Here is a 16,408-nt window from a genome sequence, read left to right as displayed (position 1 = left end):
TGCAGAAATAAGCTCAGGAAGCTGGACTTCTGTCATTCTTTGATTACTGCTGTGACTTTTCTACACATTATGTGTACCTGAGAGATGCTGACATTTCTTAGAGAGCCCCTTTGGTGCTGGAGGCATCAAGGACAGAAGAAAAGATCCCTTCTCTGCTGGATGCATACCTTGAAATTAGCAGGAAAATAGAACCTAGATTTACATCCTTGTGACTGGTATAAATTGGATAAATAGATTTTCAGTAAATATAAGCACTTGGTATTCTCCTATAAATAGTATCCAAACCTTAAATTTTCCCAAGCCTCTTTAGGTCTTGGGATATTGAAACCAAATTTCCTGACTCATTGACTGTGTCTAACCTATGCTTTCAGACAACCACCAAGAGCCTTCTCTAACACTCTGAGGGCATCAGGATGGCACTTCACAATGCACATCATCCATCCCTATTCCAACTTTCCCATGAAATCCTGAGTGCCCGGTCCACTGAGATTCTACCTTTTCCACTGCACACCACTGTCCTTGCTGATGTCACCACTCTTCTATGTACCAATTTCAAAGTTCTTACATCCTCACAATCTCAAATGATTTCAATTTCCTTGCATAAAAAAGCAGATTGCCCATCTCTCCCTCTTTGTGACAGTTTTCATCCTAGTACCCACACTGCTTATCTCTCCAGTTCTGTGAAATTCTCCCATGAGATTTGTTTTATCAGCTTATGCCACAAGGGAAGACTCAGAAATCAGAGCTGAGAAAACAGACACTATGCTATCCTTTCCCAATGGCTTTTTTGTTGTTGTTGTTACTTTTTAATCCCTCCGTCTTTCTCTTCATTTTTTTTAAGTTTTATTGAAGTATATTTGATTTACAATGTTATGGTAATTTCTGCTGTACAACAGAGTGATTCAGTTATATATATACACGCATCCATTCTTTTTCATATGCTTTTCCTGTATAGGTCATCACAAAATATTGGATAGAATTCCCTATGCTGTACAGCTGGTCCCCATTGGCCAGTCATTTCATATACCACAGTGTGCATAGATGCGAATCCAAAAGCCCCAGTCCATCCTTCCCCCACCACATTTACCCTTCAGTAACCATAAATTTGTTTTCAAAATCTGTGAGTCAGTTTCTGTTATACAAATAAGTGTATTTGTACCTTTAGATTTAGAGATTCCACATATAAGTTCAATGTTTATCTTTCACTGGCTAACTTCACTTAGAATGGTAATTTCTAGGTCCACCATGTTGCTGCCAATGGCATGATTTCATTCTTTTTTAGGGCTGAGTAATATTCCAGTGTGTGTATACCACATCTTCTTCCCCATTGTTCTTTGCCATCTGGCATCTGCCTTATCTCCAGATGCTTGGATACAAATATTTTCCTTGAAAAGTCATCCTTGCAAAGGCAGTCTACTACTATCAAGAGACATCTGGGACCCACTGGACTAGCACCAATTTACACATGCTAAATATGTATGAACCTCAGTTACAACTCAGCTGGGGCCTCTACTACTGCTTAATTCCAGCTTATATAGTGACATGTAGTTGTATTAATTCCTCAAGCATGCATCAATGCACTCCTTGTCTCACTACGCCACTTCCCCATGCTTGAGCCTCCTACCACCTACTGACAGATTGCATGTATGTTTTAGGTCCATACTCAAATCATACCTCTTTAAATTTTACCAAAGTTTCATTTTTACATTGATTATAGTACCTTTATTATCTATTATTTTATCTTTCTTACATTACTTATTTAGAACTAGGCTTTTATCATTAGAATATGAGTCCCTGATTACAATATTCATGTATTACTGATTTCTGCATTCCCCACAATCTCTAAAACAATACTCTAAATGTAATAAGCATTCAAGTAAATTTTGTTATCTGTTACAAAAGAAGAAGTTACTGAGGGTTTATTTTACAAGTTAACCATCTTCCTAATGATGATACAACTATCTCACTTCTGTGGGTTTCTGACAAGACGATATACAACTTTAATGTAACTAAAATTTATTCAGAATTTATTATAATGACCTAACTTTATATTTGCTCATGTGTCTATGTTATTGGTATGTGACTATCTGAATGAAGATTTAAATAATTGCTCAAAGGCTGGGTATAAATTCACAGTATTAACCTTGCTATGTAAAACTACTAAAAGCAACTAACAATGGAATGTTTAAACCATATTTTCATCTCACTGCATGGTTTTTAAATGTATTTAATTCTTTGTTCTTAAACATTGAAAACATTGCTAGGTTAACTATAAACCTATTAATATCTTTCTTATTTTTTTATTCTACATTCTCTATTGGTTTTTTTTTGTTTGTTTGTTTGTTTTGCTATTTCTTTGGGCTGCTCCCATGGCATATGGAGGTTCCCAGGCTAGGGGTTGAATCGGAGCTGTAGCCACCGGCCTACGCCAGAGCCACAGCAACACGGGATCCGAGCCGCGTCTGCAACCCACACCACAGCTCACGGCAACACCGGATCGTTAACCCACTGAGCAAGGGCAGGGACCGAACCCGAAACCTCCTGGTTCCTAGTCGGATTCGTTAACCACTGCACCACGATGGGAACTCCTACATTCTCTATTGGTATTGCTAGTTCTTGTGGGATAAGACCTTGGTTCTTAATCTCTAGCTTCATTCCCTTTTTCCCTTTTTTCATCATACTCAACTAGCAAAGCTATATAGATTCATATTCAGTTCCAGAATAGTTTACTAAAAATTTTGTGAGACACAATGATCTTACTGAAAAATTAATTCTAATTTATTTCTCAGTAGTAAGTATATTAACAACAATTGAGAATATTTCCCCTCTCCCTTCTAAGAAGGAAAAGACGTTTGAATCAGGATATCTAAATGATCATTACCAAAGTTGACTAAATCAGCCATTGATTATAAAAAAAAAATAGGCTTGAGACAAAATTGGACAGGATTGTCCAGGTTGGGAATGGTTCCAGAAATTGGGGGCTGATAGCTTGACATGAGAAATTTGACTGCTCTCCCAGTAATTGGAAAAGAAACAGGAAAGTATTGTTTCCTTGTGTGGTAAGGACTTGTACTCCTCATTTATAGGGGCCTGATGTGACAAGAATTTGAGTGGGAAAACAATATGGAATCTGTGGAGTCTGGATCTGAGATGGCATTCTTAGGAAAGGCAGTGAGAGCCCTATGCTTAGCTATGTGGACATGGCAGGCAGTCATCTACCATCCAAGCAGTTGGCTTTAAACCAGGAGGACCTCTGCAACTTGCCCAGTGGACCAATACCTATCCCTAACTTTTCTGAATTACAAGATCCAGGCATGATATAAAAAAGGTAGATGGTTATCTCCAATATTTGACTTGACCTTGGCTTATAGAAACCCAAGACTATATCTTACATGATTTTCAAAACTAAAGAAATATAATTTCCTTCCACTTCAAGTATTGTAGGACAATTATATGTGTTACACTTGTATTTGTTCAACTTGCCTTGCTGGTTAATCAGCATCTAAATTTCTCAGTGGTCTGACAAATCCACTTTATACTTGACTACTATTCATTCAGAACTTGTGTTTCAGGGTAAAAGTCCATGTAAGATAACAGAACATAAGCATTAATAGCCCTGACTGGGTTTTCTGCTAAGCTTCAGGGGTCTGATGATAAATTGATATCCAGGAGAACAGCCTGCAGTAGCATGAAGTATCATTAACAAGAGATATAAATCAAGCTAAAGCTGGCCATCCTGCAAAGGTCTAGGAAACAAGAGCTCATACTATCATCAGAAGATATCTAATCACAGATGAGGAAAAACTGATGCCATCAGGGACCTAAGTTTGTGGAAGACCAATAGGCATCACTAAAGCACCCACAGTCACAGGACTAATTTAATGCACAATTATTTAACTATTGATTTATAGATTCTTTGCCTTAGACAGCATGGATGACAGAGTACAGAACGATGCTGAAAACATTTTATGTATCCAGCTCTAAGGTTAAGGGCTTACTCAGTGATTTTCCTGATTGTACATTACTGCTATTTAGGAAGCCTTTGAAAATTACCAGTGCTCATGTCCTACCTTCAGAGAATCTGATTTTCAATTGTCTTAAGTGAATCTAAGGCATAAGTATTTTTGTAAAATTCCTCAGATGATTCTAATGTATAGCCAGGGTAAGAAAACTGGGAGAGTCAAAAAAGTCAATATGTTGGCTTGTCACCACCACTAAGGACTGTAAAGTATCTGAAATTTAACATACTTGCAAGCTAAAAGTTAACCTGCCACAGTCTCATGGATCCTGTAAGAAGACACAAATCCTTGGCCAGAGGCATAGCAATAGCAGTAGCAACAGCATAGGATCAGAAATTTCTGCATCAGTTCCCCAAGTTCCAATTTCCATGAGGCAATGCAAAAAAAAAAAAAAGTCAGATGTATTGCTTTATTGAGAAGTAAGCTTGAGCTTAGCAAATTTTTACAATGGCCATTAAGCATTCCTGCCCTTTGCTCTGAAGGTAACATTGTCTTTTTTAACTGGACAAGTTCACGATGACTGTACTAACCATGCTCCCCATTCCAGAACAAAATACTATCTCTTATCTTCTAACACTATCATAATAAAACTGTCCTTGAAAAGCTATGTGTAGTGATGTGAGAAGCCCATGGAGAATTACCTCCCAAAAATATCCACCCCAAGTTTCTATGCTATCTGGCTTTTGGTGAGTTTTCCAATAAATATACTACTCTGATGGCCATTCTGATTCATCTGACTGACAGATGCTGGGACCAGATTCATTACAGTCTTCATCACACAGCATTTAATTTAGACCCACACCAGGTCCCAAGAAACGGGGGGAGGCATGCAGTATTCCATCTGAATGAACTGCCTCAACCATCAAGAGATACTATAGAAAGCCAGGTGGTTTTCTCCTGAGGTTTCTGTTTTGAACTTCCCATTTGACTTGAGGTCTAAATCCAGGCTCTGTATATTGTACTGATGATTATATAGATTCTGCTTTGGCCCACAAGGAGTACATCTAGAAATCATTCTTAACAATTCAGATCAATGAATTGAGACTAACTTCAACATCTTTCAGAGCCAACGTGGTCTTATTGATTACTTAGCTAAAGTCAGGGATAAATTATCTACCACTCTTTCTTATTGGATTACTCCTATTATAGGAATACCTGCTGAAATATGCTCATAATGCGTCAGTTATCCCTCCAAGAAGCTCTTTTCATCTCTACAAAATTAGTGTGTACCATGTCAGTAGCTACAATTTTACCTTTCTTCCTAAAATTCTCTGCATGCACACAGAACATCCACACAGAAGAATCAGTCCAGAAAGATCAAGAGCATTTTTATCAAACTTACAAAGACCCATTTTAATCTGTATGGGTCACTGTGTAGGGATTTATAGAGCTACTCCTCTACCAAGTGTTCATCATCCTTAACATCTAGGGCCATGTCAATGTAACAAGAGTACAGGAGATTGAAGTAGAGTTAAATTTGAATCACTTGGGCACACTTTTTCCAGGGTACTATCTAGGGAGTGTCACCAACTAGGATTGCAGTAATAGAAAAGAAAAACCCTTCTTACATAGATGTAATCAGGGTGGAATTCTGAATTTTCAAAATTGGTTTACATAAACCACTACCATTTTCGTTATGGTCACACCCCCAGGAAGCAGTCAAGAGCAAATAATTTATCTTGGGACAGACATATTTAATCACCAGACTTCATTACTAAGATGCATGGACAAAGAAATCATTTTTATTTGAATTTAAGGATGTTATTCAGAACTAGATATACTGGATGCTTATAGACAACAGGGAATTTGGAAGTTCTATCAAATAACTTGACTATTAAACCCATTATTGAGTGGCTTTTGCAATAAAAGGAATACTGCTTGCTTTCTGCAAATGATTCCGAAAGCTGAAAATTTGACACAGAGGAGTTCCTGCTGTAGCACAACAAGATTAGTGGCATCTCTGCAGAGTCACAATGTAGGTTTAGGTTCCATCTTCAGACATCACAGTGGGTAAAAAGGATCAGGCATTGCCCCAGCTGCAGTGTAGGTCACAACTGTGGCTCTTATCTGATCCTTGGCCTGGAGAACTCCATATGCCATAAGGTGGCAAAAAAAAAAAAAAGAAAAAAATAATATGGATAATTTTTGAGTTCCAAAACAGTATGGTCACAGTCAGCTAATCAGACTGAACAGCCACACCATAACTTGAAAAAAAGTGTCAACAGCAGTGAAGCCTCACTGAAAGCCCAGAGAGAAGTCAAAGGTCTGATGTTGTCAACTTATCAAAGCAGCAAAAGCCATGCCCTATATAGTGAGGACTCCCTCACTATGAGACGAACGGATCAACTTTTGGCAGGAGCCACAAATCTGAATACAGGGCTATCAGAGACGAAGAGTCCTTTACTAGAGCCCAGTCTACAGTAATAGGTGTGTTGCCCTGTCCCATATGGTGATGTATCTAGGGAATAACAGTGGCAATCTGGACAATGAAGACTTAATCAGCAGCTTAATTCTAGTCAATCTCATCAAATAATGATCCCTTAGATGAATCACTTATGAGTGAGTCAGCCAATTCGATCCGCAGGTTCCATTTGTTTCTACAGTTTGTAGACTCAAAGAGGAACATCTTTAATCTGCCCGTCTGGAGTGTTACAAATGGCAGACCAGACAGCAAGGACCGCAGCATCTTAAATACACAATTTCCAGAAAGTGGAAAAGGAAAGGGCCCTTTCCACCTTGTTAGTTACTGAGTCCAAGTTGACCAAACCCAAAAGGAAATAACATGCTAGAAAAATCAGAATGTGTCCTGGGTGTTAAGTTTCAGCAACAAGGGGTCAGTAAAAAAACTTCTTTTCAAGAGAGGTTTACCAAGGATCCCTTATAGGGAAAGGCAAAAACCCTAGTAGGTACCACAGGTAAAGGCTGACTCTTTTTTTTTTTTTTTTTTGTCTTTTGTTGTTGTTGCTATTTCTTGGGCCGCTCCCGCGGCATATGGAGGTTCCCAGGCTAGGGGTTGAATCGGAGCTGTAGCCACCGGCCTACGCCAGAGCCACAGCAACTCGGGATCCGAGCCGCGTCTGCAACCTACACCACAGCTCACGGCAATGCCGGATCATTAACCCACTGAGCAAGGGCAGGGACCGAACCCGCAACCTCCTGGTTCCTAGTCGGATTCGTTAACCACTGTGCCACGACGGGAACTCCAAGCTGACTCCTTTTGACAGAGGCTCCATAATGCAAAATCAGCAGAGTTAAAGGGTGGTGGGACCCTAAAGATTCTCCTTCCCCTGCTCAATATGGCTCTCTTACATTGGGAGAATTCCCTACTGACTCTGATAGGAGAGAGAAGTACAAGTATAAAACATACCAATTCCTACCATTCACTCAGATGTAGAAGCCACAACAACAGAACACAGAATTATACTAAAGGCCTCACAAGGAAATGTTAGCCTCCTTTCCTAACTATGAATCCTACCCAAACCATACTAGTTGAATTAGGGAGTTCCCATCTCCCAGTGGTAGGAATGCTGACTTGAGAGCCTATTTCTAAAAGTTATATATAAAAGTTTGAGCCTTCGCCTGTCCAAAGTTCCCTCAGCACACTTGGGTACCCGTGGTCTCTGCTCCCCCTTGAGACATCAAGACCTTGGCCTCACACCTTATTACCTTTAACCTTAAATCAACTGAAGTTGGAGTAGAGGAAAAGAGAGGAAATGTGGCCCACAAAGACAGCAACCCCATGCCAGTAAGCAAGGCTCTGCATTCACTCTCAGCTTTAAGAAGCGGCTCAGTCATAGTGCAGCTAAAAGAACTTCTGTGTTTGGGGCCCACTCAATGCTCTGCATTAAAGAGCAAGATCCTCATAACTTATACCATTTATTTCAGCATGGTGGGTACTTGAGGAAGCAGCCACAGACACACTGGTTTGAAATTAGGACCACAGGGTTAGTACCCTTAGGCTGACTTGGGTTTGATTCACACAATGGCAAGATTTTTATCCATCTTAATCATGGGCATCTGCTGCCCTGTTGTCATGACAACATCCTAGTTTTTATCTGATTTTAACTAAAAGGCTAGAGAAGTTTCTTGATTGGTGGGCCCAACTTCAAAAATTTATCTATAATTCTTCAGGTGAGTTTTAATTTTTCAGTTCACCTTCATCAGCATAGTAAACCCAGCCTTCGACAGTATGAGCCTAAATAGTTAAGTACTCATCTATTATTTCCCATGAGAGTTACTCTCTCAGGGAACTATCCCAATTTCCTTTTAGCAGTGAGTACCCACTGGAAGAAAAATCCTCAGAGCTTTTACTGCTATCTCCAAATGGATCTCAGAGGTAGCATATTCAACTGCAGGAGGAGTTAAACCATGAGACAACCAACAGTTGCCATTAGCATTAACAAGTACAGCATGCCCCACCCTGTTTAGTCTTAGCTGAATTTCTAACAATTTCCCTCGTTTCTGCCCATAGTTGTCACAGACTTTCCATTTTTCACACTCAGGGTAGATACACATTTCTGTAACTGTTATCTGAAAGGGAGTAGGACTTCTGCCTCACTAGACCAATCTTATTACTAGCCGGTATAATTAAGCTGACTTCCAGATTGACAAGAAAGCCCTCCACCTGGATGAGAATTGGCAACAACTAGGGTGCCTCTACTGGGAGCAACAGGAGATTAGGAGCATATGAGGATGCTTCTGTAAATGGAGCTAAAGTAAAAATTTGGATGCAATTGGACTGCTTCAGCAAATGTTATGTGAGGTAGTTGCATCTCCATTACCTGAATGTATTCTTAAAATGGATATTATGTCTGATTGGGGAACACTCCCCCTTTCTGATATTTTAAATAGAAGACACATAAAATTACCCTTAAGCCAGTATTAATTGGCCATGCTAAATGGGAGCCTTTGGAATTGCCTGAGCCTACACACTTTTTAATTTGAAGCAATATGGAATACCTGGTAAGAAAAAAAGATTACAACTTTATTCAGTGATGTGTTTAAAAAAAAGGAATATTTGACACAAACTAATTTTCTATATTACAGCCCTCTGTGGTCTTGAAAAAGGCAGATGGCTTATGAATACTTACTATAGATTATCACAGTCTGAACAAGGTAGTACCATGCACAGCCTCAGCAGTTTCAGACATGATATTAGAAATACAAAAGGTGTAACAAGCCAAAGGGGATTGGTTTTCAGTGAGTGACACTCCTAATGCTGTCTTTCAATCCCATGTTTTTTAAAGAGTCTAATTCAATATGTAATCACAAGGAGAATGTCCCAATTTACATTTACTCATTTGTCACAGGGCTATTTGAACTCCCCAGCTTACTGTTATAATTTGATCAGAAAAGAGTTGGATGTGATGTAGATTTCAAGTTTTATAATATACTGTATCATTGCTATGAAACCACCAGTCAAGCAGCCATCTTTGAACAAATTTCTTGACATTCGATCTATGACCACAGGCTCAAATTCTCCTTATTATCATGAAATAAAATAAGGAATCACTTATTGCCTAGTTGACCTGGAGTTGCTCAACATGCTCACTACCAATACAAAGGAGTTCTCTCAAGGCCAATTAACTGGACCATAAGGCAGCTCATCCTTTCTCTTCCAGAAAGCAATGTCTCTATCAGCTCCGACCCTTATCACTAAAACTGTCAAAGGATCTGAGAGGTTACCTAATTTGAATGCTAGAATGTTTGCCTGTCACCGTTTTAATGGATGCTGTAAAGTCAACATGAAACTCCTGGGTAGAAGCAAAGGACTTTATTAAAATTCACAGCTAAGAGGAGTTCCAAGAGTATCAGCATGCTCTTGTTCCATTTTCTTGTGTCCCAACTTTTATATGGGGATAGAATGCCAGGTGATACCTGTACCCTGTTGAGATGCATTATAAAAGGCAATTCTGAACTTAGGAAACTCAGATCTTTTATAATGGGCAATAAGTATGCTTGTTCATTTGCTCCAAAAGGCAACATGACTTATTTTACTGAACAGTAAGTACAGCTGACCTGTGTTCCAGGGGGAGATGCTATCTGTATCTCCAAGGCTGTATATAAAATCTTTCCTTTGCTCCAGTGTAAGACTATCTACCTATTCACTGAACAACCAACCTTAAAAAGATAGCCTGGAACAAATACAGTCAGTGCTTCTGTTAGCAAGACATGCAAAAATATACTGATATTTCTCTCTCAGTAAGGCCACGACCCCATCAAACTGGCAAATACAGGAAACTAATCCAGCAACATAAATTATATTCCCAATCCATTTTGTGTTCTTATATAACTCATTTTTTATAGAGAAATATATGCATTCTAAAACCACAAAAGTTTCTACTCAAAATCCCTTATCATATGTTGACATTACTTTCATTTTTTCTCTGGAAAAGTGATTCCTTGTGTTTAACAACTTAAGTGAGGTCCAAATAGCTACTCGGAAAATGAGGTCCAGAATTTAGTTCTGGGATTTATTTTTTTTTTCCTTCTAAAATACTGCCCCCTTTTTCCTTTCTAGTTTCCATCAAACATAACATTCTTTGTGAAAACCTATTTGAATATTGCTGGAATATTGAGACCACCTAAACTTGTGTACTATTACACAGCTGCACACTGTTTGAGGAGAGTACTTTGAGGTCTTTGACGAAAAAGTGTTTGCTGGACTTGTTCTGCAAAACTTGTCACTAATCCATATCTTAAGTTCTTCTTACTGTAAGAATTTTACATACCAATTCAATTCAAATCATCATGTTTCATTTTTTCTGTTTAGAGAAATAATTTTACATGTGCCATAGCTTTAAAAAAAAAAGTATTCCTAATTCACTATTCCATTTGAATTAGAAAGCTCCATGCATATTTAATGTATCACACATAAGGAGATTCTCTGACCTAAGAAATACTTTTAAACAACTGTTCCCTTACTGGAGTTCACTTTGTGGCTCAGTGGTAACAAACCTGATCAGTATCCATAAGGACTCGGGTAGATCCCTAGCCTTGCTCAGTGGGTTAAGTATCTAGTGTTGCCATAAGTTGCAGCGTAGGTCACAGATGTGGCTTGGATCTGGCATTGCTGTGGGTGTGGCTTATGCCTGCAGCTGCAGCTCCAATTAGACCTCTAGCCTGGGAACTTCTATATGCCACAGGTGCAGCCTTAAAAAGAAAAAAAAAAACACAAAAACGCAAAAACCAACTGTTCCCTTATAAATAAGGGTTTGAAAATTAAAGTACTTTTAGAAATTGGCAAACCATCAACCCATTTTCCAGTTCCTATCCTAGATGTTCGTCATCTTCTATGTACATGAAAAATTAAATTGTACAACACTCAACAATAAAAAAACTTTCCCTGCAAGATAAACTATATACAATTTGACAAAATGTCTGAAGATTCCTCAAATATCCTTTCTCTTGAATTTAATGACTAGAGCTACACAAATTGATCATAAAAATTTTAATTATCAAAGTAAAATTTAATATAAAATTTTATATCTGAATAATAAAATTGGCTTTTTTCCAGTAAAATTTTATTTTATGGAAGAGTTATGCAACTAGAATCCAATATAAGTTCTTGGTTGATCTCTGGGGATATAATGCATAATAGATTCTGTTTGGGGATCTCTTAAATTTAGCAGGAATTTTGAAGGTCAATACATAAGTTATTCAAATACATTTTCAGTGATCTCTCCTTTTGGAATGCAATTAGACAATTTTAAAAAGTAGAGTTTAATTTTTGCTAGTTTTAGATAAATAGTTTTAACATGTCACAGGCTATTTTTATTGATATAAACTTAAAGAATGTTATACGTCAATTCATATGTATAAGGTGTTGATTTGATACATTTTTATATTACAGTATGATTACCACTGTAGTGTTAGCTAACACCTCTATCACATCACATAATTGTATTTTTTGTAGTAAAAACATTTAAGATACAGTCTCTTAGCTTCTGTGAAGTACAGAGTACAGGTTTTGCGTGTGTGTGTGTGTGTGTGTGTGTGTGTGTGTGTGTGTGTGTGTTCTCTTTAGGGCTGCATGTCAGGCATATGGAAGTTCCTAGGCTAGGGGTCTCTTTGGAGCTATAGCTGCCAGCCTACTCCACAGCCTCAGCAACACCAGAGCTGAGCCACATTTGCAGCCTATGGCAGAGCTCACAGCAATGCCAGCTGCTTGATGCACTGAGTCAGGGATCGAATCCGTATCCTCCTGGTTACTAGTCAGGTTCCTTACCACTAAGTCACAACAGGAACTCCCACAGTACTGTTGACTATAAGCTCTCTGCTGGATTTATCTATCGGTTTCAAGTTTGCGCTCTTATACATCTCCCCAGTTCTCCCACATCCTAGCCCCTGGTAACCACCATTTTACTGTTTCTACAAGTTCAGCTCTAGAGATACAGAGAACAGAAACAAAGATACCTACCCTGAGATTACATTGTGTGAGGAACAGGAATGCAAGGGCATGAATAATAAATGTGAAAATTAAATTATACCTTAGAGATATTGTGGGTTTTGTTCCAGACCACAATATAATTAATAAAAATAAACTGGAAAACAAAGACTATCAGCCATAAAAAAGAACAAAATAATGCCATTCATAGCAACATGGGTGCAACTAGAAATTATCATACTAAGTCAGAAAGGGGAAAACAAATACTATAGGACATCACTTACATGTAGAATCTAAAATATGGCACAAATGAACCCATCTACAAAATGGAAACAGAAACATGGACATAGAAAATACACTTGTGAGTGCCAGGGGGAGGGAGGAGGGAGAACAAAGAACTGAGAGTTTGGGGTAGATTCAAACTATTACATTTAGAATGGATAAAACAACAAGGTCCTACTGTACAGCACAAGGAATTATATCCAGTCTACCAGGATAGACTATGACTGATTCACTTTGCTGTACAACAGAAATTGTCACAACACTGTAAATCTACTATACCTTAAAAAAAAGGACTATTGGAAAAATAAATCGAGTGACATGGATTTTATTTCCCAGTGCATATAAAAGTTATGTTTACACTATACTGTATTATACAAAAACAATGCATATACTTTAGGTTAAAATATTACTAAAAAGTGCTAGTCATCATCTGAGACTTCAGTAACTCATAGTAACAAAGATCATTCATCATAGATCACCATAATAAATACATGAAAAAAGTTTTAAATGTTAGGAGAATCATCAAAATGTGATACAGAGATGTGAAGTGAGCAAATGGTGTTGGAAAAAAAATAGTGCCAGTAGACTTGCTCAAAATAGGGTTTCCACAAACCTTCAATTTGAAAAAAAAACAAAAACAGTATCTGCAAAGCATGATAAAATGAATAAGAGTCCCTGTATGTATGTATGTAGTATGTTAGATGGTATGGTGACAGTCATGAAAAAAAGAAAAAAAAAGAGTAAAAATAGTAAGAAAGAATAGATGAGAATAAGGCAAGATCAGGGTTTGGGCTAGTGGATTATAATATTCAATGAAGAATTAGAGTAAGTTTCAATGAGAAGAATTTCTTACAAATTCTTTATACATGTTGAAATATTAGCAGACAGGAATCAAAATGATGAATCTATACCATCCCTTTAGGATTATATATTGATTCTTTTAAACTTTTCCAAGAGTTTAATCCTAGATTTAGTCTAGGATTTTTTTATGAATATAGGCAATACCATTAAAATATTGTATTTTAATGCCATGAGAACTCTTAGGATTTACTCACTTAAATTTTTAATTTAATTTTTATTATTTTTTGGAGTGTACTTGATTTATGATTTGGAGTATATGGATGTTCAGCAAAATGATTCAGTTATTCATAAACATATATCCATTCTTTTTCAGACTTTACCAATATAGGTTATTACAGAATATTGAGTAGAGCTCCCTGTGCTATACAATAGGTCCTTGTTGATTATTTTATATATAATAGTATGTATATGTTAATCCCAGACTCCTAATCCCTCTCCCAACCGTATCTGCTTTGGTAACCATAAGTTTTTTTAACAACCTGTGAGTCTCTTCCTGTTTTATAAATAAGTTAATTTGTATCATTTTTTTATATTCCACGTGTATGTAATATTATATTTGTCTTTATCTGATTTACTTAGGATGAAAATCTCTAGGTCCATCCATGTTCCTGCAAATAGCATTATTTATTCTTTTTATGGCTGAATAGGACTCCATTGCACTGCTTCTTCTTTATCCATTCCTCTGTCAATGGTCATTTAGGTTGCTTCCATATTTTGGCTATTGTAAATAGTGCTGCAAAGAACACTGGGGTTCATGTATCTTTTTAAACTATGGTTTTCTCCACATATAAGCACAGAAGTGGCATATATCCAGAAAGGCGGTAAGCTCAAGTCTATTTACTTCACCATCCTGTCCCCTAATCTCTCAATCTTCATATATAACCTACAGCAGTGTTAATTATATTTATCATGTTAAAATATTTCTCATTTGGTACTATAATTTTGCAGTATCTTTTTACTGCCTACATCCAATTTCCCCTCTCCCACCCATGTAAATGATGGATGTTTACTAAACTTAAACTGATAATCATTTAATGACAAGTCAAATCATTATTCTGTATTATTCAGTACTGTATGTCAATTATATCTCAAAGCTAGAAGAAAAACTACTCTATTTTATAATAGTTTAAATTCTATATAATTATACATAATACAGTTACGCTGTATAGTAGAAATTCTACCCATGCAAACAAAATTGAAGTTAATATGTAAAAAGGATTTTGTATCTTTAAAAAACATGAAGAGTATATATCAAAAATGTGTTTAAAAAAATTTAATCAGATAAAAAATGAATAGAGTGTATATTCTCCAAAACAAAAGAACTACAGATTAATTATAAACAATATATAGTATATGGGTACACATAAATGAAAAATTAGGAATTACTATTATGGGATATCACTTTTTACTTAGAAAATCTGTAAACAATTTTTAGAAAACAATAGTCAATGTCGGGAAATATTTTGTGATAAATATTCACTACTAATAAAAATGCAAGTAGGATAAGACTTTCTGAAAAGCAATCTACATAAAGAGTCCTAAAATATTCATATATTGATCATTTTTGTAGCATAAATCCAGTAATAAGAAAAAAAATTTCAAACCTAAATAATAATTGCACAATATATGATAGAGTAATATATAATCATTCAAATTTTTTCAGAGTATTTAACAGAACATGTTCACAACCTAACATAAAATCAAAAATCCTGGATGCAAAATGATTGTTTGAAAATGAATGTAAATGTTTGTGAAAATAAACATAAATGAAATATATGTGACCTTAAAATTCATGGTTTCATCTACTTATACCAAATACATTTTTTCAGGCATAATCTGAATCATTCTTTAGCAGTTACTATAGAGGAGGGAGTAACATTAACCAATCATAGCCAACTGCCTAGCATCCAAGTACAACACAACTTTTCTGTTTTGAATTTCATGTTATATGTATGTAATACTTCTTGTCAATTTATGGAAACCTCTCATTAGTCCTCCAGAGAAATTTACCCTTGAGTATCAGTGATTAAACTGAAGAGCTAAAATAAAGATTATGTTACTGTCTGTACAAATTAAGGGACCTAATTTGGCAGAAGTTTGGCTGCATTACCAGCATAACTCTAACACTGAATGATTCTGCTTCTTAATAAATATATAAAAAAAAGATTAAGGTAAGCGTTTCAGTGAGGGCCCTAGGCAGTGTTAAAAAACTTCACATTACAATTTTAAAAGTTATTAATTTGTGATATGATGATATATATAGAAAATATAAAAATTAATTAAAAATATGATTCAAGGGAAAACTACAAGCCTACATAGAGTGAAGGAACCAGTGCAACTAAGGGTTAAGAACCTAATGAAGCATTTCTATTTTTATGATGTAAGTTAACAGGGACCTGATTTAGTTGATAAGTAGGTATGAAAGGGTTCATTTCTGAGGTAAGAGACTCGAAGTAGATTCGAGGCTAGGATAAACAATCCCTAGGGGAAAAACATGTTCATTAACATACAGTACATGATCTGTATTCAGCAATCATCATTCACTATCTATTTCCATAGCTTTGGTTTTACATGTCTAGAGCCCTTCACAGTAGATGTTACTATACCAAGAAGTAGAGTTTATTTTGTGTCAAATTCATTTTAATGCCCTCATAAATTATATTTGCCCTAAGTTTATAGATTCAAAAGAGCCCTGAGGGGATCAATTAAACTACTGCATTATATAGTAGAAATTTTATTCTCAGCCAATAGCTTTTTTAAAAGTCACGTTGGTACAAGAAAATGTTAATGTTACTTTTTGATCTTTTAATTAACTCCATTAATCTTTAGATGATTTCCTTCAGAAAACTTTCCTACTACT

This window comes from Phacochoerus africanus, chromosome 3, assembly GCF_016906955.1.
Source record: "Phacochoerus africanus isolate WHEZ1 chromosome 3, ROS_Pafr_v1, whole genome shotgun sequence".
Classification (NCBI taxonomy): Eukaryota; Metazoa; Chordata; class Mammalia; order Artiodactyla; family Suidae; genus Phacochoerus; species Phacochoerus africanus.
Note: the sequence above shows the minus strand (reverse complement) of the source record.